The 25,579-nt window shown below is 37.7% G+C and overlaps 1 protein-coding gene and 1 pseudogene across 1 annotated transcript in view; one reads left to right on the forward strand and one right to left on the reverse strand.

Moving 5' to 3' along the window:
- Trhr (thyrotropin releasing hormone receptor) overlaps positions 1-25,579 on the forward strand; it is a 60,848-nt gene that overhangs the window by 8,705 nt on the left and 26,564 nt on the right. The window lies entirely within an intron of this gene.
- Positions 17,687-21,811, reverse strand: LOC147824086 (protein CDV3 homolog pseudogene; annotated as a pseudogene).

Here is a 25,579-nt window from a genome sequence, read left to right on the forward strand (position 1 = left end):
CTTTGCAAAACAGCTTGGCAGTCCCTTTTCCCAATTCTGCATTCAGTGACATCACAACAGTTCCTTAAAACTGTCCGTGGTTGAAGTACTTATGCCGCAGAAATCAACAAATATGGTATCTAAAGCTCTTTCTTTTTGTGGGAAAATGATTGTTAAATATTTACCAGCACACTTCTGCTTGTGTGGTTATATCATTCATATAAATATATAATAGTATAAAAGAGCATATGCAACCATACTTAGAGACTCACCCAACTCCAACATTCTGTTTTGCCCCCTGAAAAATACTTTATGTTTGTGACATATCCTTCTCAAACTTTAATTAAAATGCCCTTGTGTATTAACAAATGTCTTTTGCATTCCAAAATAACCAAAGTGCAGCTAACCAGTTTGACAATGATTAAATTAGCAGATAAAAACTTTTAGGGAGATTTTTCTTTCTGCACAGGACAGGCTGATTTAGACATGCAATAAGCTCAAGTAATAATTGACTTTGTTATACAAAATCCAGTTCTCTTTCCTGTGAGCATTCCATATCCCCTCCTTGAGAAGGAGGAAGCTGCTTTGGACATAAAGGGCAGAACAGAAGAACAATAGCAACCCAGGGATAAATGATCTTAGTAGAGAAATAAAAATGATAATAAATCCAAGTGCTCCCATGTGAATAATTTTCCTAATACAATTTGCTTATATCATCTTTCAAAAAAAACATCTCGCCAAGCTTCTCTGAATAGCTTTCAAAACCTTGTAAAACATTATCCTTTTCTTTCTCTTTGCTCATCCATTTTCTTTTGACGTTAATAAACATTTATTGAGCACCCATTTCATATCAGGCACTATTGTGAAGAGCCAATAATAGTCACTACCTTATAAACCTACAGTAAAACACCAAAGATTCATATTAAATAAAAACAACCTCGTAGAAACATGAGGCTAAGCTCGACAGTGTACAGAAAATGCAATAATCAAGGACTGATTACTGTACTATGGCTGGAGAGCAAGGCCTCAGTAGGAAACACTGCTCTTAAAGAATAAGTAAATGCTTGCCGACCAACATGAAAAACACAGCCCTTTATACTAGTGGAAGCTGTCACTTAAGTAACGGAGCTGAGCCCATACTAAGACCATGGACAGCACTGCATGCCCGCTCAATATTCCTATTCTCAGCTTTGTGGCACTGGGGAACCACTGGAGGCCTTCCATAAGGACAGTAGCAAATGGATCTTGAGTTTTGAGAATGTTGCTCTTAAAATTGTATGATGGAGCCAACAGGAACCAGGAAAACAGGAATGAGGATGCTAGAGTCCAGGAAAGAATAAAGGCAAGCCCAAGTTCAGGTGTGGTAGTAGGAGTAGCAGGAAGGGAAGTAGATGAGATGTGTTTAGACAGCAAAATCAGTAGGATTTAATAACGAGGCAGAGAAATAAAATTCCTAAAGCAAATCCCTGATTTTTGGCTGGGGCAGGCGATGGCATTATTGAGCATGGTACAGAATACAAGTGGAAGAGAAACTTTGCCTACATGTATTCCTTCCCCATAGATTCAAAATATCACCTGAGAATCTACCACACAAGCCAAGCTCAGTTATACCTGCAACTCTGCTCTTGCAATTTCTCCCTATGTGTAAAACCCTCCCCACTGTTGACATCCACACTGTTCCACAATGTTTAGTTCAGGCTCCCAGCTTAGGCTGCATTTCAATCAACAGGTCCCAAGGGTTAGCCAGACATCGGTAGGCAAGTAAGTATGAACTCAAGTCAAACAAAGCACAAGTTCAGGTTCTAGCTCTTCAGCTTGCTATCTTTATTACTCTGCATAAATTGTTTCACTTCTTAGTTCTTCGATTTTTTCCTATGTATAAAGGAATGCAAATAATTTTCATATGGTTGCTGTGAGGAAATGGTAGTACACAGTTAGTGCTGAAACATTCATTAAATATCTAAATTACATATGATATTTTAAGTGTAATTCATTCATTCTTTATCCATGAACTATCAAAAATATAGGCCAGTATTACTTTTCAGAAGAAGACGAAGCTTAGCTGTTATGGTAGAGGTAGATCTTCCTGGTATGTAACAGCATATTAATGCAATCAGATTGGTGCCTACTTCTCGACTCCTACTACGTGCTCAGAGAAAAGTGCAGTAAGTACCATACCAAGCCACATATATGACAAAAGCTAGACATCATGGCTTTTTACTATGTATCTTGCACTAGTCAAGTGCTTTACATGAACTCACTCAGCCAATCCTCACGCTCATCGTGGGAGGTAGTAACTAACCACAGAAGAGCATTTGGATGCACAGGGATGCTGAGTAACCTACCTTAGATCACACAGTTAGTTGTCATGATCAAGAACTTGAACCCATTGCTCCTGCTTCAGAGCTTACATGGTACCAACCAGAAAAATAAGAAAAACATTAAATAAAGATGAGATTAGTAAAAGTTAAAGAAAATTTCTTGGAGCTGGAAGCATGAAAGAGATGTGGAGGAAAAAAGAAGTTAGTTAAAGAGAATGAGAGAAGAGAGGACATTTCAGATAAAGGGAAGAAATAGAAGGAAAAGACAGTGTTATCAATAAGAAATTGTTAAACATGTTCTGTCTGAGGAATGGAGACACATATGCACCAAATGTTCATTTCAAGGCAACATGGGAAATGAATTTGGAGACATACAGGCTGAGGTTGGATCAAGGCAACCAAAAAATCAAGCATAATCTCCCCACCAGGACCTGCCTCAGTTCCTAGGGAACAATGTCACTGAAAATCATACTCTACAAATTGTGGACACTTCGCCCTCAGAGTCTCCCTTCCAAATAATCCCTTGGTGATCACTTGCCAAACCATGATCCATTCCCTCTTTTCATCCCTTAAATGCCACTTGCAAAACTCCCTGCTCTTCTCAAGTGATTATGCCTGAAATTCTGTCTTTTGCAATCTCTCCCACATCCAACCTGTCTTTGCTTTGGCTGTTGTCCCAGTTCAGCTTCATTTCCTCTCTGGACTGTAGGCAGAAGCTCTTCCCTGCCAAACTTCCAGACGCTTCCTAACCAATCTCCCTGCCTCTCAATTCCCCCCTGTAATTCATCTTCAAGTGTGTGGATAGAATCACATAAATGCGAGCTTGATGCCATCACTATGCTACCCGAGTATGTTCATTTCTTATATCCTGAAACCCCAAGCCATTATTGTGATCCACTGGGACATGTATGATCTACTCCCCGATTACTTTCCCAGCCCCCACTGCATCACACTTCCCAGCCAGTGTGTTTGCTCCCCCGGCCCTACCGTCTTAAGCATTCTGTAGCCCCTTATTGGATCTTTTACTTCCAATCTATCCTCTAGTAGTTCATCTCTCAGAACAGACTTTTGGGCCTCCAGTGGTAGGGTGTGGTGTTCCTTCTTTCCATTTGTAGCACTCTGTTCTTTATCTGTGCAGCCTACCATATGGTTATTAATAATTTGATCACATATTTGCCTTTCCCATAAGACTGCATTTCACAGTGACAGAAACATCATCCCATTTATTTTTATGCATCATGGTGCCTACAACCATACTGCCATGTGACTAAACTAGTAAAGCCTAGATATAAAGGAGAAAGAAAATAGAAGAATTAAATATGACTCTGAAGACTAATTCCAGGAGACTAAAAGTGATGAAATTATTAAAAGAAATATTGAGGAGAGATATTAAAAATACTGTCAGAAATGTTCCACTTTAAATGAGAAATTGTATGTATCAGTCGGAAATATTTGTTTACAAGTGAATATTACCATCAGCTATGAGGATCTGGAAATCAGTAGAATAAAGGAAAGGAGACATGACTAGAATTGTGCTGAAAAGGAGAGAAAGAGAAACTGACAAAAATGGAGGACTAGAAGAATGCTACATTTAGGAAACTAAAAGAGGATGGGAGACTTTGCTAAAAATCAAAAGACTATTTCTCTGTCTCTCAGAGCATGGCTCGGGAGGCAAAGACAGAGTGTTGGTGGATGTTCCCAGTTGAGAGGGAAAGTAGAGAAGAAAGAATGAGCCAGGGAAAAAGTTAATAGACTAAATAAATTTATCTAAAGCAGAAGTCATGGCCTGGCCACTTGAGTCAAACTCAGCACTTCAGAGCTGTGAGACATGAGAAGAATTTGAATAAACTTAAGCTAGCTTTGAACAATTAAACAAGGCCAAAAACAGATGCAAGAAATAGAATGAATAATGTCAAACACTTGCCAACCATAATGAGTTGAAATAGAAATAGATAACATTTTGGAAAGGAAAATACTGCAACCTTTCTTACTTGACTTCTGGTGATGACTTCTGATGACTTCTGGTCATCTCCTGGGATAGACTGCCCTGACTTGACACTACAGTAGCTGGAAGTAAGCAAACATCCTATGCCTCTCCCTTCTGAGATGCTGTTGCTTGAGTTCTATGGGAATTTATGACTATGGGTGAACTCAGCATATTTTCTGCAAGTGACTCAGCGGAGAAGGTGAGGACCACAGAGGCCAGAGGCCAGGCAAATGCAGTGCTCTAGGCGTTTTTGAAGGTTGTTTACAAAGTCAGGTGACTCAAACGCCTACCTGTGTGCAGGACTGACACTACGCCACACTTCCTCTGACAGATGTTCAACTTGATGGCAGATTTTTTCTTTTGGCAAACATTTGAAAGATTACACAGGCATAAAATTTGCATGAGAGAGGGTGGGAGAAAAGGACACTGATGCATTTTCTGTCTTACCAGGACAAATGGAAAAAGGCTCAGTTTCAGGGTACGTTTATATGAGAAATATTTAACTAAAGATTATAACGTGCTGGGATAGATCTCCAGGGGTTTCTTTAAGAACCAATTAGATAACTTTCTGAATAAATTAAGAGTGATCAAATAAATGTTTTCATATAAACCGACTGCAGTGTACAGTGGTGGATTAAACACGGTCTACTTAAACTATGATAGTCTCTTACATGGGAGAGGAAAATAGGGAAGTAAGGAACAGATGTAAAAATTCAAGACATTTGTACTGTTTAACCTATGATTTCTTTGAAAACCAGTTATGCCAGGCATTGTGTGAGGCACCAGTATATAAAAATGAGTAAGACAAAGTTTCTACCCACAAGAAATTCAGTCTAACAGAAAAAGTATAATGATAATTAAAGCAATCAAGGAATAAACATTTTAGTAAGAAGAAAAAGCACATGAGTGGCTTAGGACGAGGTAGGCAGCTGAATTGTTTTCTGGAAACTAGGACTCCTAAACTAAGCCTTGTGAATGAAGAGACACCTTGTAGGTGATGAGGAGGAGGAAGGTGATTTTTTTCAGTGCATCTATATGGGTGAGAAGCAGAAATCCAGGAAGGATTCAGTCAGTCCAGAGACTGCCCCTACCTCCTTAAGACTGGGCAGCAAAGGATGAGAATGAGGGAACCAGGGACCAGGAAATAAGGTCACTTTCTAGTGTAATGAAACATTAGGAAAAGATTCTAAAGCCTACAGAAAGTCACTGGAAAAGTGCAAGGCCAGAAATACTGTAATCAAATCGAGGCTTGAGGAAAATCTTTTGATCTTCAATGCAGGCAAAAGTCTACCTGCAAAGGCCTAATTTAATCAGGTGAATGACAGAGAGAATAGGAGGGCACTGATAAAACTGGAGCAGAACCAACAGACTTGGCATGAATAGAGAGAAAATGGGAGACAAACAAAGGAGTCAAAGGTGGCGCTGGAACCACTGAGAGAGAAAGTTAAGAGTCTGAATTCTGGAATCTTTTTCCCAGGGATAAGAATAAGTGTTGGGCCAACTATGTGATATAAACAAGTTCATTTATAGCCTTGAGCCTCAGTTTGCATAGCTTTATTTTTTAAAAAATTTTATTAGTACATATTTGTAGTATGATATGATCACATTCATCTTGGAGAATTGGTACATGTACCTATCAGTAACAATGCTGACAATGATAGTATCTATCTGCCAAAGTAGTTAGGATTTAGTACAAAAATGTACCTCACAATGCCTGGTACCTAGAAATAATAAATGTTAGCTCTTGCTATTCTTGATTGGATAGTGGAATTTACCTAAAAGAGGACAATGTGTACAGAACAGACTTCAGAGGGGAGAACACATTCACTTTTGCCCATGTTGTGTCTAAAGTGTCTACAAATTAAAATGGTACAATTAGAAACATAGATTTACAGCTCAGAATAAACTGATTTGTTGATGACAGCAGAATAGATGCAATCACTGAAGGAAATTTTGTGGAAGAGAAAAGAAATCTTGGAGTGGCAGAACTCGAGGGAGAAGGGAATGAAGAGTCTGTTTAATAGAGAAGCAACAGCCAGAGAAGGAGCAGAGAAACCAGGAGAAAACAGAGGCCCAGGAGCTCAAGGAGGAGACTATATCCACAAGTGGTCAATAGAAAATGGTAATGGTAAGGACTAGAAAACACCCTAAAAGGCCTTGATAAATGTTGTGAGTGCAATTTTCATAAATTAGATCACATAGACTTGCTGAATGATGTATGGGGGAAAACTAGACAGCAACCCAGAGCAGTGTCTTGAACATAGAAATATCCCATAAATGTGTCAAATAAGTAAATGAGTAAATAAGTGAATAAAAGAAGGGATGAGTGTGACACAGGAAAAAGAGATCAGAACAATCATGCCTGAAGATCAATTTTAGTTTATAGTGCGCAAAACAGGAAGTTCTTACAAGCTGGCCTCTACTTTTTCATGGGCTATAAAACAAAGCCATTAATGAAGAAGGCTAGGTGGATGGAAGGGAACAGGGGCACTAGTAGAGGAGTGGCTGTCTATTGTGGGAAGTGGGAAAAGTAGGTGCTGTGTAGAATGATAACAGAATTATGTGACATTCATGCTTAGGAAAACCAAACTGGCAAGGTGGTGAATTAGAGAGAATCTGAGTTTCTGAGTGGCATCTGAACATTTCCCAATATGTCTTTTCTGGGACTCATTCCCAATAAACCATATTTAATGAGCCACTTCAGTGACCAACAGCCAGCTAGTGTGGTCCTCAAGGTTGTTTTCTGCTGTAGCGTGTGGCCCATCCATGACGAGTACAGTTTCACAGGGAGCACTTGATCCTCCTTCACCGAGGCCAGGATCTTACGACAAAGGCCAGAACAGATTGCACTGCATGTCTTACCACAGAGCAGGGGTCTCCTCACTTACTAAGACATTCTGTCTGAAGTGCTGGCTCCCAATCAACAGAAACCAAGTGTCTCAAAAATCCTATGCTCAAAAACACTGCAAGCAAGACCAGCTGATGGAAAATAACTCCTTCCCCACAATCCTGAGCCATGCTTCTGCTTTATCAGATCCCCAGATGACATACCTGTCTGGTAGTCACAATTTCTTTTTCCTTCCACTCAAATATCTTGGTTCTTTCCATTTTATCTTTGAAGAATTCTGGAAATACACCTAGAAGCAATTAACCTTGGGACAAACATAACACTTCATTTGTGCCAGAGTTCTGGACCTGACTTTGCTACTCCTCAAGGAATGAGGTATCATGAGGTGAAAATGTTTTTGATCAACAGGGTCAACACAATGAGGAGTGCTTGACAAATGAGAAGGCATTTTCTTTAATTTTTAAAATGCTTCATGCCTCCCAAAGACCTGAGAATATAAAGGCACCCACTCTCACACTTCAGCATCACACAGGATGCTTGCTTATTCCCGAGGGGAGCTCTGCAATCTTAAGGAGTTTGTGTCAACCACTCACAGCTCAGACAGCTGGAAAGGTGCTGCTATGGACCAGGGCTTTCAAGCTAATGAGTAAATTTCTGTTGCGGGCGCCTCCTCAACTTCATCCACTTCTTCAGACTAATTAACCGAGAGATATTATTAAACCTCACCAGGTTCATTGCCCCTACTGTGACAATATATTATTTAAAAATAGACAAATATGCATATATATATACCTACCACAAGGAAGAAATCAATCTTGATGTTTCTTTTTAATTTTTAACACTTGATCTTAGCCAAAAGGTTGAGAAATATTGTTTATTTTTTAAGTCATGAACACTTAGTCAACAGAAGAAACCTCGTGTCCACATTATATTTTGATAGTCATAATAGTCAAAAGACATTAACTTTGGGCCTATGAGAAAATGAATTATCTCAAGTAACTTTAGTGCTCATTAAGAAGGTCATGGTAACATTTAAGGAAGGTACATTACTCTTTGGGAACTGATACCTAAGTATAAGTTCACTGTCAGATATTTTTTCTGTCTTTTAAAGAGTTACAGAGTAAAGCTTTTAATCCTATTCATTCAGGAAGGTCACCTTTCTGCTTCAGCTACAATGACCCAACATAATCTCAAAAGTTAAGAACAGAAAATCAAGTTATTTTGTAACAATAAGAAATATAAAATATTCTTTCCAAAACACTGAGTATTTGTCACAAAACAGCTTGAAGATGATTATTAGTAAGCATAAAATTCACAAACACCATTTTCCCTGAAAAAGAACTAGAAGTATCTGTATCCGGTAGTAAAATATTCTGGTAAATTGTTATATAGTAGTGCTAGGGAAAATGTTATGCACAAAAGCGTCTGGAATGAGAAGTTATTTTCTTGTAGAGTAAGTAGCCAATATTTTACATTGTTGCTATGTTTCTAGTCTCATAAAGATCTGAAAATGTTATATCTTAGTAGCATATTGTAAATTTGTTACCAAACCAGTGAGGCACAGGCACTGTCCCCTCAGCAGCAGAGCCAGATTACAACACAAATTCTAAAGGGGAAGTAAAAAGGAGCGAGATACAATATGAACAGGTGCCAGTTCCACATGACTAAGATACTATGTGTCTTTTTCTATAAAAAGAAGCAAAGATAAATGTGAAGCAAAACTGCGGACTGTCAAGAGCGTGGAGATTGTTGAGAATTCCCGCAAGTGATTCTTCAAATTTTTTCTCAACATCTTCTCATCCCAGTTCAAGAATCATTGCTTAAACATTCCAGCTTAGATTTTAGAATCTTCGGCTAATATCATGAACAAGGCTGCTTGTCTGATCTTGTTTCTAAGAAAGTCACCTAGAAAACAGCCTGCTCCATTTGTTCAGGCGTCAGTCATGTCGCCTTTGTGATAAGTAATGTCATTGTGTGCCAGGCATAGTGCTATGGGATTTTCATGCTTCATCTCATTTGCAGCTGTGACACAGGTGCACATTATCCTATCACTTTTAAAGATAAGGGTTCTGAGATTTAGAAACATGGAGCTCACTCACGTCACCCCCTAAACAGTGCAACAGCAAGAAGTCTGATCCTGTCATCTAATCCAAAGCCTCTGAGAGCAACACTGTTCTTGCACACCCTCACGCACTTGCAACAGTATTAGTATCTCAGACATGCTAAATAGTGTGCTAATTAGAATCCAGTAGACTATGTGCTCGCTTTGGCAGCACATATACTAAAATTAGAATAAAGTAGACTATACATGCCCCACAAAAGGGAACTCTCTTTCTTATACGTATGTACGACAAATTCATTCATTCATTCTACAAAAATGTGTCAAATATTTGCTTAAATGTTCCAAGCATTCTTCAACCTTGGAAACACAGCAATGAATGAGCAAGACAAAGATCTCTGTCCCATGGAAATTATATTCTAAGGGGAAGGAAGAAAAAGAAATAAAGCAATAAATATATACACTATATAAAATTGTGACATAAGATTGAGGAGAAAAATCAGGAGACTAAGAGGGATAATGAAGTTCTAAAGTAGAGGAGGTATCATTTTAGACGGGACAGTCAGAGATGTTAAATGTCCTCCTTGCAAAGCATGGTGGTATTTTGATTCTGTACAAAGGCACTAGCAAATGTCACTTGTAAACAAATGCTTGAAACTCACTCAACTGGGTTTTTCCCAGTGAGGAAACATGAAACACGAAGTTGCCTTACACAGGACATTTGGCGTTGTACACAGGAAGTATACCAGTAGAACCATTAGAATCATTAGGTAGATTAGTGATTAAGAGAAATTTGTGACATATGATGCCTTAGCCAAATGCTGAGAACCCAATCAGTTCATTTTTGCAAGAGAAAGCATGATCATCTTTATTCAGCCCTTCTCATGTGAGGAATAGGAAACAGTTACCTTTTTAGGAAGACAAGGAACAAGAGATTCTTCATTGATTGAAATCCTAGTTTTACCATTAGTAAGTATTGCTTGAGTTTCAACATTTGTAAAATGGAGATAATGAGAGTACCTTCTTCACAATGATATCATCAAAAAGAGCTAGTATCTAAGTGAAGCATTTAGAACTAGTCTCAAGGCATAGTCAGCAGTGAGCGTTTTCTATTGTTAGTTTCAAAAATAACTTTCACTTCTCTAGAATTTTAAGCAGTACAAACACTGTGAATAGGTAAAATTTCTGCAACCATTTTACTGAAAAGAAAAATGAGACTCAGGCAAAGTAAGTCTAGCAACTGGTAAGCGCTGTAGCATGGAAACCAACCCAGAGTAACTGCAGCAGAAGAGGGTCTTTTCCATTGGAAAATTAGGAAAGCTTGATGGAGAAACCCAGGAACTGGTGAAGTGGCCACCTACCATCGATCTGTAAATGCCCCTGTACTGATTTCCACACAACTTTTTACCTCATCATCCTTAAGGGTCCTCTCCTTTTAGGAAAGTAGATTCCAAGATTACTAAAACAGTGTTACCATGACACTTTTTAAGTTTTGGTAGAGAGGTAATGCTACCCATAATTATGTTCTGAAGAAATTCATACTTTAAACCAAAACTTTGGTCCAAGAGCTGAGAGCCACAGTTATTTGGTCCGTATTTCTCATAGACTCATTGATAATTAGAGGAAGGATGTAAAAACTTGGCCATAAAAGCACTGTAATAGTTTGAACTAGGTTGTATTTCATTTGTCAGATTTATTAGAAGTGTTCAACTATTTCACTAGTTAGCAAAGTATGATCATGGGTCAAATACTACTCTACTGCTTGTTTTTCTAAATAAAGTGTTGGTGGAGCTGCACGAGCCAGGCCCAGTTATTTATGCACTGTCTGTGGGTGCTTCCTCACTGCAGTGGTAGATTTAGACTTGAGAAATAGGAGGGTGCTACATGGCACTGAGATGACGATATTTACTATCAGGCCCTTTGCAGTAAGCATAGCTAACTCCTGAACTATTGCTACTTAAGGATTCATTTGTGAAAATACATGCTTAGTGCATGTACTGGTGCAGACACGTGCTCAATAAAATTGATAAATATATATTAAATAGATGTCTGGATTTCACACAATTAACAAGAAACAGGAAAGTTCACAGTTATCACAAGCAGCCTAAATTTGCAACTAGTACATCCCTTCCTGTATCTTAATTCACTACCTCTAAAGAAAATGCTTTGGGATTATATTGAAAACTCCTGGATCTCAACAGGTGGTAAAAAGACAAATTTATAATCTGTATAGACAGAATATCACCGAGAGAAATACCTTCCTACAATTTTAGGAATAACATATAAGCCACAGATGATTGATTGTGACAGCAGATAGAAAGGACAAAACACAAATACCTGTCAGAGTGAGACTTGAATCTTTTGAAGGCAAATCACATTTCACTTTGGTATACCTTAACATAGTGTCAATCAATTTCAGTAACAGGAAATGAACTCGGCATAAATCATACTGACTTAGAATTTCCTTGGGGCTTCAATTTTCCTAAGTTGTTTGTAACAATGTAGCCAGTCACTTTTTTTTTCTTACAGAATAACACGTTATACCCTAGAAAATTTTCTGCACCATAATCTGTCTGATCTATCCTGTCTCTTTTGGAGAAGGAATCTTGACAAATTGAATTTAATTTGTAACTTCAAGTATTTTTGGATGCCAAATCCTGTTTTAAGGATTAGGTATAAAATATGCAATAAATGTTATTTCTTCCATCGAGATCTTACATACAGGAAAATAAAGAAAGCAAAATGATAATGACATTTGTGATTGGGGCTAGAATTGTAAAATAGCCCCCTGGAATTCCATGGGAACTGTGGTACTTAGAGTGACAAACTGTTTCTTTGTTTATTGATTGATTGATTGATCGATTGATTTCCTGAATATTACTGTGCATAGTAAATGCCAGACCCTCATATTTCTCTTTGAAGGAACAGTGTAGGGCTCCCCAATGAGCCTTCATTATGGGGGCAAAAAGGTAAAAAACGCAGGTAAACAAGTGAGAGACAGGATCTGTTCAGCTTGTGACTATGAGCACAGATTGATAAGCAGGTAGTCATGAGAGAAATGAACCTGGGGAAGGATTAGCACCCATCACTCTTTCTGGAAATAATAATTTTCCTGGATCTCACTTTGTTATCTATAAAATGAAGAAAATACCTACCTTAAAAATAATGTAAAGAATAAATAATTCAATAGAGTTCCTGATACTATGTTTAAGATATATCAAGTATTCTGTAAAGTATTATTAGTATCAAAAGTGCTAATGTCGCTCGCTAAATCCTCCACATTTCCTCAGTAATGGGAAATCTCATCACCCTAATTTATGTGAAATTAGCCATCATTTATTGAGGACCAAACCCTATGCTGGTACTTAACATAAATCACCTCATTCATTCTTCATATCTGCTTGTATTTCATAGGTGAATATACTGGCATAGAAGGGTGAAATGTCTTTGCCAGGTTATGCAGATGGAATCCAGCTCTGTCCACTTCATAGCCTATTATAGTACCTAAGCCACTATGCAGTACTGCAGAGCAACCCAGACCGTACCATCCAGAGGAGACACTGCTGCGTTGCTGATCTGTCTGAGAGCTTGGCCCTCATAGCCAGGGCCAACATGCCTTACACACCTCCCATATTCAAATGAGTTTCTAGTCAAACAGGTATGAAGCAGTTAAACGCAAGGAGGCTTTGTCTAGTCTGTTAGATTAACACGGTGATACAGCTGGCCCTTACATGGACGCAATTTTGAGACAAGATAAAGAACATAACAGGCCTTTGTGTTAGAAGTTTCTAGTGCATGTTACAATGTGTTTTCCTGCCCGCTTTGCAATTAATCCTCATACACATATTTTCACATATTAAATTCAGAGGTCAAGGCTGAGAAAGCACTGAAAGGCGAAGGGTATAAAGCTTTGAATTTTGACATTTACAATATCATGTTTGAAATCTAAAATAAGAAAGCTAAAATCAACAGAAGAAATTGAATCTATGGTTTTCTGAGGCAAGAAAATACCTCATTCAACTTGGGCTGTCTCTGTGCATTCTTCCAGTACAGCTAGAAAATTAGCTCTGTATCTCATGATGGCTCCGAGCCTGGTTCAGTGTCTCCCCTGGGAGAGACACAGGTGCAGGAGTTGATGCTTCTCAGCCATTCTCAGGCACTCGATGAGGGACTTCATTCAAGAGTTTTAGAAGCGAGACAAATAAACACCCACAAAACACTTGGCTCCCTGAGAGTTTTACTTGCATTTAGGAATCACCATCACTTTCTTTCTCGCCACCACTCACATTTTATATCCTAAAATATCCTCTGATTGCCCGATCCCCCATTGTGTGAGGAGTTGGGGTATTGTCGGTCTGTATTTTGGTCCACGATATCACCCTTACCAGACCATTGAGTTAGAGAAGTACAGGAGAGACAGGGATGGGAATTATGTCCCCCAGAAAGGATCGATCTCTTCAGGGAATTATTATAGCTAGATCTCCAGCTCAGAGCCAACCAAGGCTCCCGCCCTCTTTAGAATTCCTCAGGTCTGGTTCCAAACAGAAAAATGACCAGGAGCAATAATGATGGCCTAGAGAGCAAAAGTTTAAAAACAAACTAAGACAAGATGTATTAGAGCAGTTTTTCTTACATGCTTAGCTGCTTATCAGTTATGTGCCTGGGAGAGAGAACACAGAAAAGGCTAAACAGCAAACCAACCCACAGAAGATGAGCGGTAGCATTCTCTCAATGTGGCTCATAAAATAATTCAGAATGACTTTTTGTTTGATAAATTTAGATTTTAACGTAATTTAAATCCTAATTCTCTCAACTGAGTTTTTCCTTTCCACACATGTTTCCAAATATCCACCTCCCCTGGACAAGAAAACATCCACCCAAGAGGAGAGAAGCCAGCCTCTCCTCACACACAATAATCTGACACCATAATCAACGCAGAAACCTCCACGCTACAATAATTACTAGTATTGTCAATGTTGTGGAAAGTTGTGCAACCCATCCTCAAATCTAGCTGTGCATTACCTATCTCACAGCTATTTCCCTCTTGTATCAGAAGAAGCCCAAATCAAAAACATTTTAAAAATATCTTCCATTAGGATTTAGTGTCACAGTGTGACTAGGAATAACTTCATTAGGTGCTAGAGGCATAAACCTTGCATAGAATTAAGGTTTAGTTTTCATTCTCCCTACTTCCCTTCCACACATTGCCTCCACCCATTCCAACATTTAACTCTGAGTTTTGTTTTTGGGTTTTACAAACATTGGGAAAAATACTGCCTCCCTATTGAATATATTTTAGCAAAGAGAAAAATATGACTTGGGAATTAAAGATGCAAATCTTTACAAAATAGCTTTCAATCAATCTTATCCTCTGTAAAATGCAGATAAGATAGGGCTGTTACGAAGGAAATTCCAAGCCCATTGCTGGCTGCATGGTAGATATTTCATACGTCTTGATTCTCTTCCTCCTTTTCATTCGTCACTTCCTGTTGCTGGATTAGAATTCTCTCAGTTTCCATCCTGTTGTTCCTACCCTAGATTGAAGCATGTTAAGAAAATACTCTACAGTCCCCATCCCACACACATCTTCAGAGATTAAAATCATTTGGGGGCCTCTCTTAGACTAATAAATAATACTGTGAGTTAGTGCTCAACCCCAGTCCCACAAACCCGGACAGTTCGAGTCCCAGCATGCTTTTCACCCCCCCACACACACACTTCTCTCTCTCATGCAAGGCTCTGAGCGTTCCTCATGTATCAGATTTAAGTGCAGAACTCTGTCCACTTCCCACAAGCCTCCCCACTTGCATGTGGTACGACTTCTTCTCACGGGAGCTGGAGAGTTGGCTGTCACAGAGGCAGGGGACACTGTGCACTGCACAGCAGTGTGTCACCATGTAGCTCCCGCTCTGGCATCCTCTCAGTGGCAGCTCCAATCTATACCCATGCTGATAACATGCAACTCTCTGCAATACAGAATTCTGTTTTAGCCTCTCAAATGCCTCTCTCAGAAAACATCCCTGCCTACCTTCCTCAGCACCTTCTAGAACTATGGAGAAAGGAAATTTCCAGTGCTACTCTTACAATTTATACCTTAAAATTCTTTAACACCATTCTTTCTCCTTAAGTCCTACTTCTCCTTCCTTGGGCATTACCAAATACAACTGATACCTCAAACATTACCAAATTCACATTCCGGTGTGAAATTCTGCTAATATTTTCATGGATATTTTTAACCAGAGGAGAACCCAGAAAACACTCTACAATTCCTGCCAGAAAGGCTATTCTGAGTGGAACATTTAGATTTATTGATGACAGGTGGAGTCAAGAACCCATGCCTTAGCATCCCTCAGTGGCTTCTTGGGCAGAAATCCCTAAGTAACCCACAGCACAGACTCTGTCAGTCCACAATCTCTCTACTGTGAATCACCACTCGACTTTCACTCACCTTTATTGTACTTTAACTGACTTTGAGTTGAATCCAAGCCTTTTTCCAGTCCATCATGCAACTTTAAACCCCACCAATGACTCATTCCATGTTATAAAGTGTCATACATTGTGGATAACTGTCTTTTAAAAATTGAATGTCCAGACAAATGTCAAAACAAAACTCTGCAATAAGAAATTCCCAGAGCCCCTGAACAGTGAGAAAGCTTGGCTAAATTCAGATTTACTTAATTATTAAGTCAAGTTTATCCTTCAGCTGGCTCAAAATTAATACAACAAAATGCAAAAAAGGTCATTGATCACTCTGCTGAAGGCTATCTGAGAGCAAGATACTCCCAGTGACAGAACACTTTGTTAATATGCAGAAGGCTGGAGAACATGGACAAAGTCCAAACACAGAATGTATTGTTACTTTTTAAAGAACAGCATTAGAATATTAAAGGCTGTTTTATATTCATTAACCAAGAAATATTTCCAGAAGGAAGTACACTTCTGAAAATGAGGGCATTTCAGCCAGAAGAGCTATAGCTACAGCACTTTGCTAATTTAAAGAACCCTAAACCCATACATACTTCCACAGTAGCACGTCAACACTTGGGAACTCCGTTGATGTTCACGCAATAAAAACACAACTGTTCATTAGGCACATATGTTGTGGCAGACTTTTGTACAGGGGACTCCTTCACCCCTCTGAGCATCAGAGATGTAAAAGTTTGTCATTAATGTACTTTAATTGGTAAGCCAAAGACATTATGCATTGTAGGATCCAAAATTGATAAAAGGCCTATTAACATTACCTGCTATGACACCCTTGAAAATCATCCAATATGAAAGAGGTAAATAAATAGTCTTCAAATACAAGTTCAATGATGAGTTCAGTATCTCCTGTTATATGGCCTGGCCATTTTAGCAGTAGCAGAGCTTTTCCACTTAGTTGAGTTTGCCTTAGCATTTAGGTGAGGTCCAGAAATGTCATATGTCTTTCCCAGTGTCCTCAGAGGCAGAGAAGACTGTGAAACCACAAGGCTGAATCCTGATTCCAACTGTGGTTGTATCTTCAACACACGGGACTATGCACAGCACTTACCTCCACAGGAAGTGCGTCCAAATAATAGCAATCCCCCAGGCTGTGCACAGAACTCTTTCTGAATCATTAGCAGAATCAAAATTCAGATATTTTTCTGAATCAGTACAAGAATTCCAACCAAATCCCACAGAGAACTGAGGTATGAATCAATTCCTCTGACTTCCTAAGCAGACTAGTAAGTTGATCTCTGACAATGAATTAAAATGTCCCCTGATCCCATGTAACCAGAACCTAATAAATGAGGTGCTATTAATTAGTCTGCCACCCCAAAAACAAAAGTTTTCATTACTTTATTTGATTAGTTTTGCATTTCCAATTTTCTTGTTTGCTTATTTCCCCAGGAAATGCATTGGTGTGAGGGACCCTTATCTGCTTTGTCATGACAACTTTCTTCTCCCTAATCACTACTCTCTAAATGTGGCACTCTGATTTGGAGGAAAAAACCCATAAGGGATTTCAGAGTTACCGGTGATTCCCAGCAACAGTATTATCCTTTCCACATAGTTCATAAAGAAACATTAGAGCAAAAAGAAAGCCGCGTTGCTTCTCTAAATGTCAATTTCTGTGATTATCTGGAAAGAAAACGAGGCCTATAGTCCAAGGACGATGCTTCAATGACTAACTTTGCTACTTCTACATGAGGTGCATGGCCTATTTCTCTGCTTCTCTGAGCTGTTTCCATTTTCTCGCCAATGAAATGGGAACAAAGCACTTGTCCTCCAGATCTCAGTGGGATATGAGAACAAAATGGTTTAATGACTCAAAAGCACTTTGTTAATTCCAAAGGACTCCACAATTGACTGCTCTTGGAACTCCATTAAGGACTCAGAAGGTGGGTGAGAAAGGTGGCGTGTTTTTCACTCGTTATCTTGATCTCTTCAATTTGGCTAAGAAAGAAAGAGCAGATGTTGAAAAGGTCATGTTGTGCCTACACTTAGGAAGATGCCAGCCTCACACCCTGTGCTCCGAATGCTATGCCCTATTTTAGAATAGGGTTCCCAGTCGACCTCTCCTTCTCTGCCCAGGATTGTAAATGTTTCCTTCTGTGTAATCATTCCCTAAGAAAACAAAGATGCTATAGTATCTTCCATCTTTGAAACAATAAATAAAATGGATCTTCTTCAGCTCCTTCTGACAAGTTGTCTATTACTCAATTCCCCTTTCCAACAACATTCTCAAATGACAAGTTTATAATGCCTATCTCCACTTCTTCCTTTCTCTCTTGAAATCACTCCACACAGGAATGCCTGGTAAATGGAAGTTCTTATTAGTATAGATAAACAATAATGCCATAGAAAAATCCCATTTCCTCTTGCTCATTTTTCTCTGTCATATAATTATTCTCTACTTTTCAAGAGAGGTTAAGACTACATCTCAACTGTTTTAGCATTGTCCATATATCTTTCCTGACTACTCATATCTCTGTAAAAATCAGTTAGTATTTTTATTAAACAGTATAATAAAATTATGTCAGAATTGTTTTAAAGATTAAAGAAGTATTTAATATTGTTGAATATAACTTAAAAGGCAATACCCAAATCAGCAACTCCACTCCTACAAAATGAAATAAAGAGAAATAAAAGACAAGAGAAATGACCCCATTTACATAAATCTGGCACACAAATGTTCAGAGCAGTTTATTCATGATGAGCAAAAAGTAGAGATAAATACATAAACAAGATGTGATATATACATATAATATAAATACTATATATACATACATAGTTTATATACATACTATAAAATCACAATCATATGATAAAAGTAAATGAAGCACCAATATGTACAATGATGTGCTAACTTTAGGTGAAAGAAGTCTGATAGACAAAAAAGACTGCATGAATCTGTCCATATGAAATATTCAGAACAAATAAATCTATATAGATACAACAGAAATTAGTAGTTGACAAGGTCTGGGGAAAGAGAGGAAAGGTAGAAAATAATTGCTAATGAGCAATAGGTTTCTTTTAGGAGTAATGAAAATATTGAAAATTAGATTGTGGTGATGGTTGGGAACTCTGTAAGTAGACTATAATGTCTGGAATTACGCCATATAAATAGGTTAAATAATTAAATGCAAAGGATATCTTGGTAAAACAATATAATAATGCAGTACATCATAAATCAAGTTGATAGCATGCATCCCTGAATGTTGTGTTAATGTTAGCACTTCACTTCTGTGGCCCTTGTCCCAAGAGCCCATAACCCCAATCTAACCAGGAGAAAAACATCGGCCAAACTGAAATTGAGACAATTTCTGTAAAGTGCCTGATAAACTCCTCAAAACTCTTAAGTGCATTAAAAACAAGGGAAGATAGATCAACTGCCCTAGACCAGAGGAACCTTAAGTACAGGTGATAATTAAATACATTTTAGTGTCCTAGATGGGATCTTAGAACAGAGAAAGAAAGAAAGAAAGAAAGAAAGACAGAAAGAAAGAAAGAAAGGGGGGAGGGAGGGAGGAAGGAAGGGAAGAATATGAGGGAAAAGAATTAATGGAATCTCAGTGACACATAGAGTTAACTAACTCTGTATAAAATTATCAACATTGACTCATTAGTTGCAACAATTGTGCCTATACACACTAGTCATTAGCGGTTCTGGGGTTTCTGTAAAAATTACTGGAGCAGGAGGCGCTTGTACTGGAGCTGTTTTGTTCCAAGGACCTGAAGATTTCTCTGTACCTCCACCACCTCCACCTTCTCCCCAGTTATCTCCTGGATCTTTTCTTTTTCATTATCATCTTTTTCCTTTTCAAGTATTTGCATGACCTGCACTCTTGAGTCCACTGTAATCAACCTCTTTTTGCTCAAATTCTTTCCACTCATCTTCATCCTTCATCACCACCTTCGTGACGGCCGTGGGGCCCACAGTCCCCGTGCCTGCCCGCAGCCCCGCGGTTGCCAGGCCTGGCCCCGCGCTGCTCCGCCCGCGGCATTGGTGGCGCATCTGCTCCGCTCCTTCTTTTTCTTGTCCCTCTTGGCGAAGAAGTTGTCCAGGCTCCACTCCTCCATCTTGGCCATGGCCACAGCCGCCTTGGCTCGGATGGGTGGGCCCCGCGGGGCTGGGAGCTCGGGTCGAGGCCGCTTCTGTGCTCATGCTGCCGGGGGCAGTGACGCCTCAGCCCCGCAGGGTCCCCGAGGCTTGAGCAGCAGGGCAGGCGGCCCCCTGAGACAGCGGTGCAGGATCCCGCCTGCCCCACAGTCGGAGAGGAAAGGCCATATCTATATATTTATATATGTATACATATGAATAAATTATTTAGTCATGTATGGGTCCACATTTTATAACTTTAAAATATATCCTGACTGTACTACTACTATAATAGTTGAGCATAGTAACACCTTTTACTTTTATTTTGGTCTGCCTGAATTTTATGTGCTATTTGAAAACACCAACATTTCTTTTAGTTTTTAAAATTATTTTTTGATGGTGTGTTTTCTCACAAAACCATCTGAGAATAAATTCACGGTATCACAAGCTTTGCAATATGAAAAATTTGAAATCTATATCACAATTATTGGACTCTTAAAAATACAGCAGTTTAGAACAACTCAGATCAAATGCTTTCCCTATATAAGTTAGGTAGAAAATAGTAACTAGAAGTTATAGCTCCTAGGACTACAACTTTAGGAAGACTGACCATATTCTTCATTACAAAACATACAATGTTCAGTCAGTCAGATTTAAGAGTCTTCTATCAATCAGTTGTGGGAATAATTCTTTAAAACTGAACCCCAGACATAACTGAGATAAGCAGTTATGTGATAGCCCTGTGTGCTCATGATTAAAGGAATCATCTACAGGATATGTCAAAACTAAAAATATCTATGAAACAAAATTCTTATGAAACCTAAACAGCTCTGATGATCTGGGTTTGAATCAGTACCCTGATTAGATATGACAAACTTCCTGAAAACAATTACTCTTCAAAATAGAAGTGTAATTCAAAGTCAGAAGAGAGAAGTGAAAGGTACAAGAAAATTTCCAGAGATCCAAGATGGAATTAAAGCAACTCTTAAATATTTTTATGATTGTTACCAAGAGATAAATCTAAAATTATGTATTAAAACAATGAATCAGGAACTGGAGACATGTTGTGAACAAGATGTTGTCCACATGCTTTTATTTTTAAGAGCTTTTTGGTTTGATAGGTTATAAGGAAAGCAATGCAGACATAAAATTAACTGTAAGTGCAAGTATTTAATTTTGGTACAGCTTTGGCTAGATACTGGTCTTATGCCATTCGACCTCATCTGTCTACATTAGAATAATCTAGAAATACTCATTTAAAAAAGTTTTTTGATTATTCCCAGCCATCAGTTAAAGAAAGCTGGTAAATAGCCAAAAGCAAAACAAAACAAAAAGAGTAGGAAGGAATAGTAAGTGAATGAGAGGAAAAGAGATTTAACATTGGTTTATCACTGAGTTTTTGAGCTGGAACTTAGTAAATCTGGTAAAACAAGTTCAAATGATCTTTAATTTTGACTCCATGAATTCTGTTAGAATGCACTTTCTCCCAATCCCCTGCAAGACAGACAAACACTCTAGGCAAAATAGAGTAGAAAGTTTCAAGATTTTCTTGAAAACAAAGGCTTTAAACCCTTTATCAAAGAGTCAGAAGTCCAAAAATAGAATAACAAAAGATCAAATTATTCTATTGCTTTTCCTGGAACTGAATCACCTAAGGTCTTATCACTTCTGGTTTTGGTAATAACATTAAATTAATTTCTACATGCACAGCTCTGAGTTAGTCACCAATTTGCTATGGAGACCTTTCTCACAGAAACAACTAAGATGAGAACCAATCCTGGAATGCAGTGTCTGAACCAATTCTTCAGGCAATACTATTTGTTACTGACGAACACTTCTCAAAGCTTTGAAACAGAATGTAACTCTAAGGGAAAATATTTATACACTCAGGAAAACCCAAAGAGAGGAGGAAAAAAAATCTCAGATGAGTTAAGAAGTTGAATAAAAATATTCCAAGATGGGTAAAAGGGAAAAAATTAAATCACTGGATATAGAATGCAAGAGTTTTCCAAGTATAAAACAAGTTATCCAAATCAGTAAAAAAATATACTAAGACAAACAAAAAAACTGTTCACAAAAGAAGAAACGTATATATATATATATATATATATATATATATATATATATATGAAACAGTTAAGAATCTTTTTAAAAAGAAAGCAAGATCCTGTTTCTTGTATACTTGGTAAAGATTAAATAGAAAACTGAAAGTGTAGGTAAAGATGCAGTAAAGCAAGCAATAAATAAAAATATTACTAATGAGAATATAAAGTAGAAATTAGTTTGTCAGAGGTAGTTTAGTCTCTGACTCGGTAATTTGACTTCTGTTAGTTCTTTCTTACAAAAATAGCCCTAAATATAGAAAACATTTCATTGAAAAAAGAAAAAAAATTTAAAATAGCATCAGGAAAGTTTAAAGTTATTAAAGAAGTAAACTATAATGTACAGAACAATCACTAAACAAACATATAGACCCCCATCAACAATATCATAATATAATCCAACCATTTAATCAAGGATTAAAATAAAGTGGAAATATTTACATCTTAATCTTCAATGTAAAAAGCAGATATGAAGTCATACATTACAAAGTGTATGTTGAAAATTGACACAGAAAAAAAAAACAATTAAAAAATAACAATTACACAGTAGTACCTAAACAATAAAACACTGTTTCATTGGGTCTCATACTACTTTATGGATTGATGGGCTTTATTAATCAGTGTCTGTCAATCAGGCTATTTTCTGCAAAACATACGTATTGTCATATGGTCAGGCAAGTATCATCTAAGTAACTCCTATTTCTTCACAAATTCTTAGAAATGATATTATCAGGAACTTACCACATGAGTAGTTTTTAATGTACTGCCATCAAATCTGCATAAGCTGGAGCTCTCTTCAAAGAAAATATCACATTCTTCTAACTCTTGAGCATCACAAGGAGGTTTTTCTTTATCTGGACTTGGATTCTTAAGCCAGAAAATAAAATATGTAAATAAGTAAACAAACAATGATAGGGAAATAGATTTACTTATCCTTGGAAATGTTATAATTATACCAATAATTAACAACAAATTCCTGAGCCATTACCAATGAAAAAAAAATTAAAAGAGACAGAAATGACAGAATGGAGTTAGCAGAAAAGGATATTAAAACACCCATTATAACATGTTCTATACACTCAACGATGTAAAGGTGAATAAATACAAACATGTTGAGAGACAGAATTTACAAAACACATAGGACTGGCAGCAGATTGGACACTGCATAAGAACACCAGTGATCCTGAAATACAGAAAGAGCCTATCTCAAATGAAAGACAAAGACAAAAACAAAAACACAAAACTTCAGTAACCTGTGGAATGATATTAAATAGTCTAGGGGCCAGGGATTTAGCTCAGTGGTGCCGCCGCCTGCCCTGCAAGCAGAAGGTCCATCAATGCCCAGTACCAAAAAAAAAAGAAAAGAAAATCAACTTGTTTAACTCACGAGTAATTGGAAGAGAACTGGGAAAAAAATGAAAAGGCCCCAAATTTTTCAAATGTTATTAAAACTATAATCATATAAGTTCAAGAATATCAAAGAACATTAAGCATAATAGTTTTTTAACATGTTTGTGATGGGGTCATAATTCGTATGTCTTGCTGGCTGATAGCCTGATCCCACTGGCGGTACATGCATGACTGTCCCATCAGGCAGCTTTTTACTAATTTTATTAGTAAAAAGACTGATAAAAGTGATTAGATCTATTTGTACCACTGGTGGCACAAACTCCCCAATGGGCCAGCTATGCATATACCGCTGGTGGTCTAAGCTGGTGGGAATGTTTAAATTAAAAAAAAAAAAAATCAAAGATCACAAGAAGTCACAATAATGAGATTACTGAAAAGTAGTAATAAAGAGAAAATCCTAAAAGCAGTCAGAGGAGAAAAAAAGTGTATAATATAAGGTGAAGCAGACATTAAAAAAGACAGCTGACTTCTCATTACAAATGATGGAAGCTAAAATATGACGGAGGATTTTTGAAGTTGGGGGGGCGCTGTTAATATGGTTATATATGTAACACAAATAACTTTGGAAAAAAAGAAGACAAGTTAAATGTTCTGTTGTTTATAGTTATGAGGACTGAACCCTGGGCCTCACACACTCTAGTCAAGTACTCTGCCACTGAATAATATCTCTGGTTTTTTACATTTTTTAAAATTTTCAGACAGCTTCTTTCTGAACTGCCCAGCTTGCCTTGAACTTGTGATCCTTGGGCCTCAGCTCCCGTGTAGCTGAGATTTCAGGCATGTGCCACCACTTCCAGCCAAAAGAAGTATTTCTGCAGACAATCAAAAGCTACAAGAATTTGTCAGACTTACAAACGAGAAGTGATGTTAATGGAAGTTTTTCAGGGAAGAAAAAAATAGATAAAATTCAAATCAACAACAGAATTATGGAGAACAAAGATAATGATAGGTATAGAGGTAAAAGAGACTTTTTCCTCATTTTAATCTCTTCAAGAAAGAACTGGATAACTAAGGCTAAAATATGATATCTTATGAAGTTTTTATAACATGGAAATAAAATATATGAACAATAATATAAAGGACAGAAGGATGGAAATATATTGTAAAGTTCTTAAGTTATAAGGAAAGTAATATAATATTCTTTTGAAAATAGTTGGTGATAAGGTTGATACCGTACAACAACCACTACTCCACACACAAATATGTACCTAAATAAAAACACAGAAGTATGGCTAATAATAAGCCAAAAACAGAGATAATTGAATCATAAAAGTAATTTTAGTATGTACTCTTGCTTGAATACAAGGATCTCTAACTGATCTTACATCCCTTTCACAGTAACAATAAGGAAATTAAATAAGTACATTATTGAGAATTTAATGAAGTGGCCTGAGAGATTCGGTGAAACTAAACGGATAGGAGTACTCAGGAATCTATGTGATCAAAATATGTCCATGTCTCAGGTAGGACATGGAGCTACTTAACCGTGGCTGTTGGCTCCAGTCTAAACAGCAGTGGAACAATTATGGTTGCAGCAGGTGGTTGCAAAGGCAATTCCACAATGTCTTAGTGCCATTCTATTTCAATGTCTTAGTGCCATTCTATCTCACTGACTCAAGGAGATACTGCACGTATCCAGTGGAATACAGAAAGCCTCTTCCACATTCCTCTATACCTCCTCCTTCCAAATATTCATGTAAGGGACAGAAGGCCAAATGTTTAACTTTTAAAATGATCAAAGGTAGCCAGTTCTTAGGACAAGATTACAGAGAAAAGGAATAGCTCTATGCTGTTTTCCAAGAGGAATACACGGATGTCCAAGCTAAGTGGGAAAAAGATTACCAAAAGGCATCTGATAAGAGGCTAAAAAGCTGAGTCTGCATATGATCAAAGTGCTTGGGAGATGAAAATTAAGAATTTGGGCTTGATGAAGGAGAACCCTTGTAAACATCCTAGGGTTTCCACTGACATATATGAGAAGTGGAGTACAAACAAGCAAGGAAAAAAAAAATCAGCCAAGCAACAGCTGAAACCCAAGATCAGGTCAAATCAATTTGTAAGGGAATTTTTTTGGAAGCAAAACATTTATTGGTACATAAGATAGGTTGAAAATTTGGAGAATGCAATTAAAGTAGGGTTTTGAAGAAAATGTATAACATTTAATGTTTTGATCAACTTTCAATTACTATGACAAAAACCTTGAATAATCAATTCACTAAGTGAAAAGGTTTCTTTTGGCTCTCAGTTTTGGAGATTCCAGTCCATGATCAACTGGCCCTGCTGCTGTGGGCCTATGGCAGTCAGTA

This window comes from Heterocephalus glaber, unplaced genomic scaffold (assembly GCF_053883595.1).
Source record: "Heterocephalus glaber isolate CG9 unplaced genomic scaffold, H.glaber_assembly_v1.0 deba00001555, whole genome shotgun sequence".
Lineage (NCBI taxonomy): Eukaryota > Metazoa > Chordata > Mammalia > Rodentia > Bathyergidae > Heterocephalus > Heterocephalus glaber.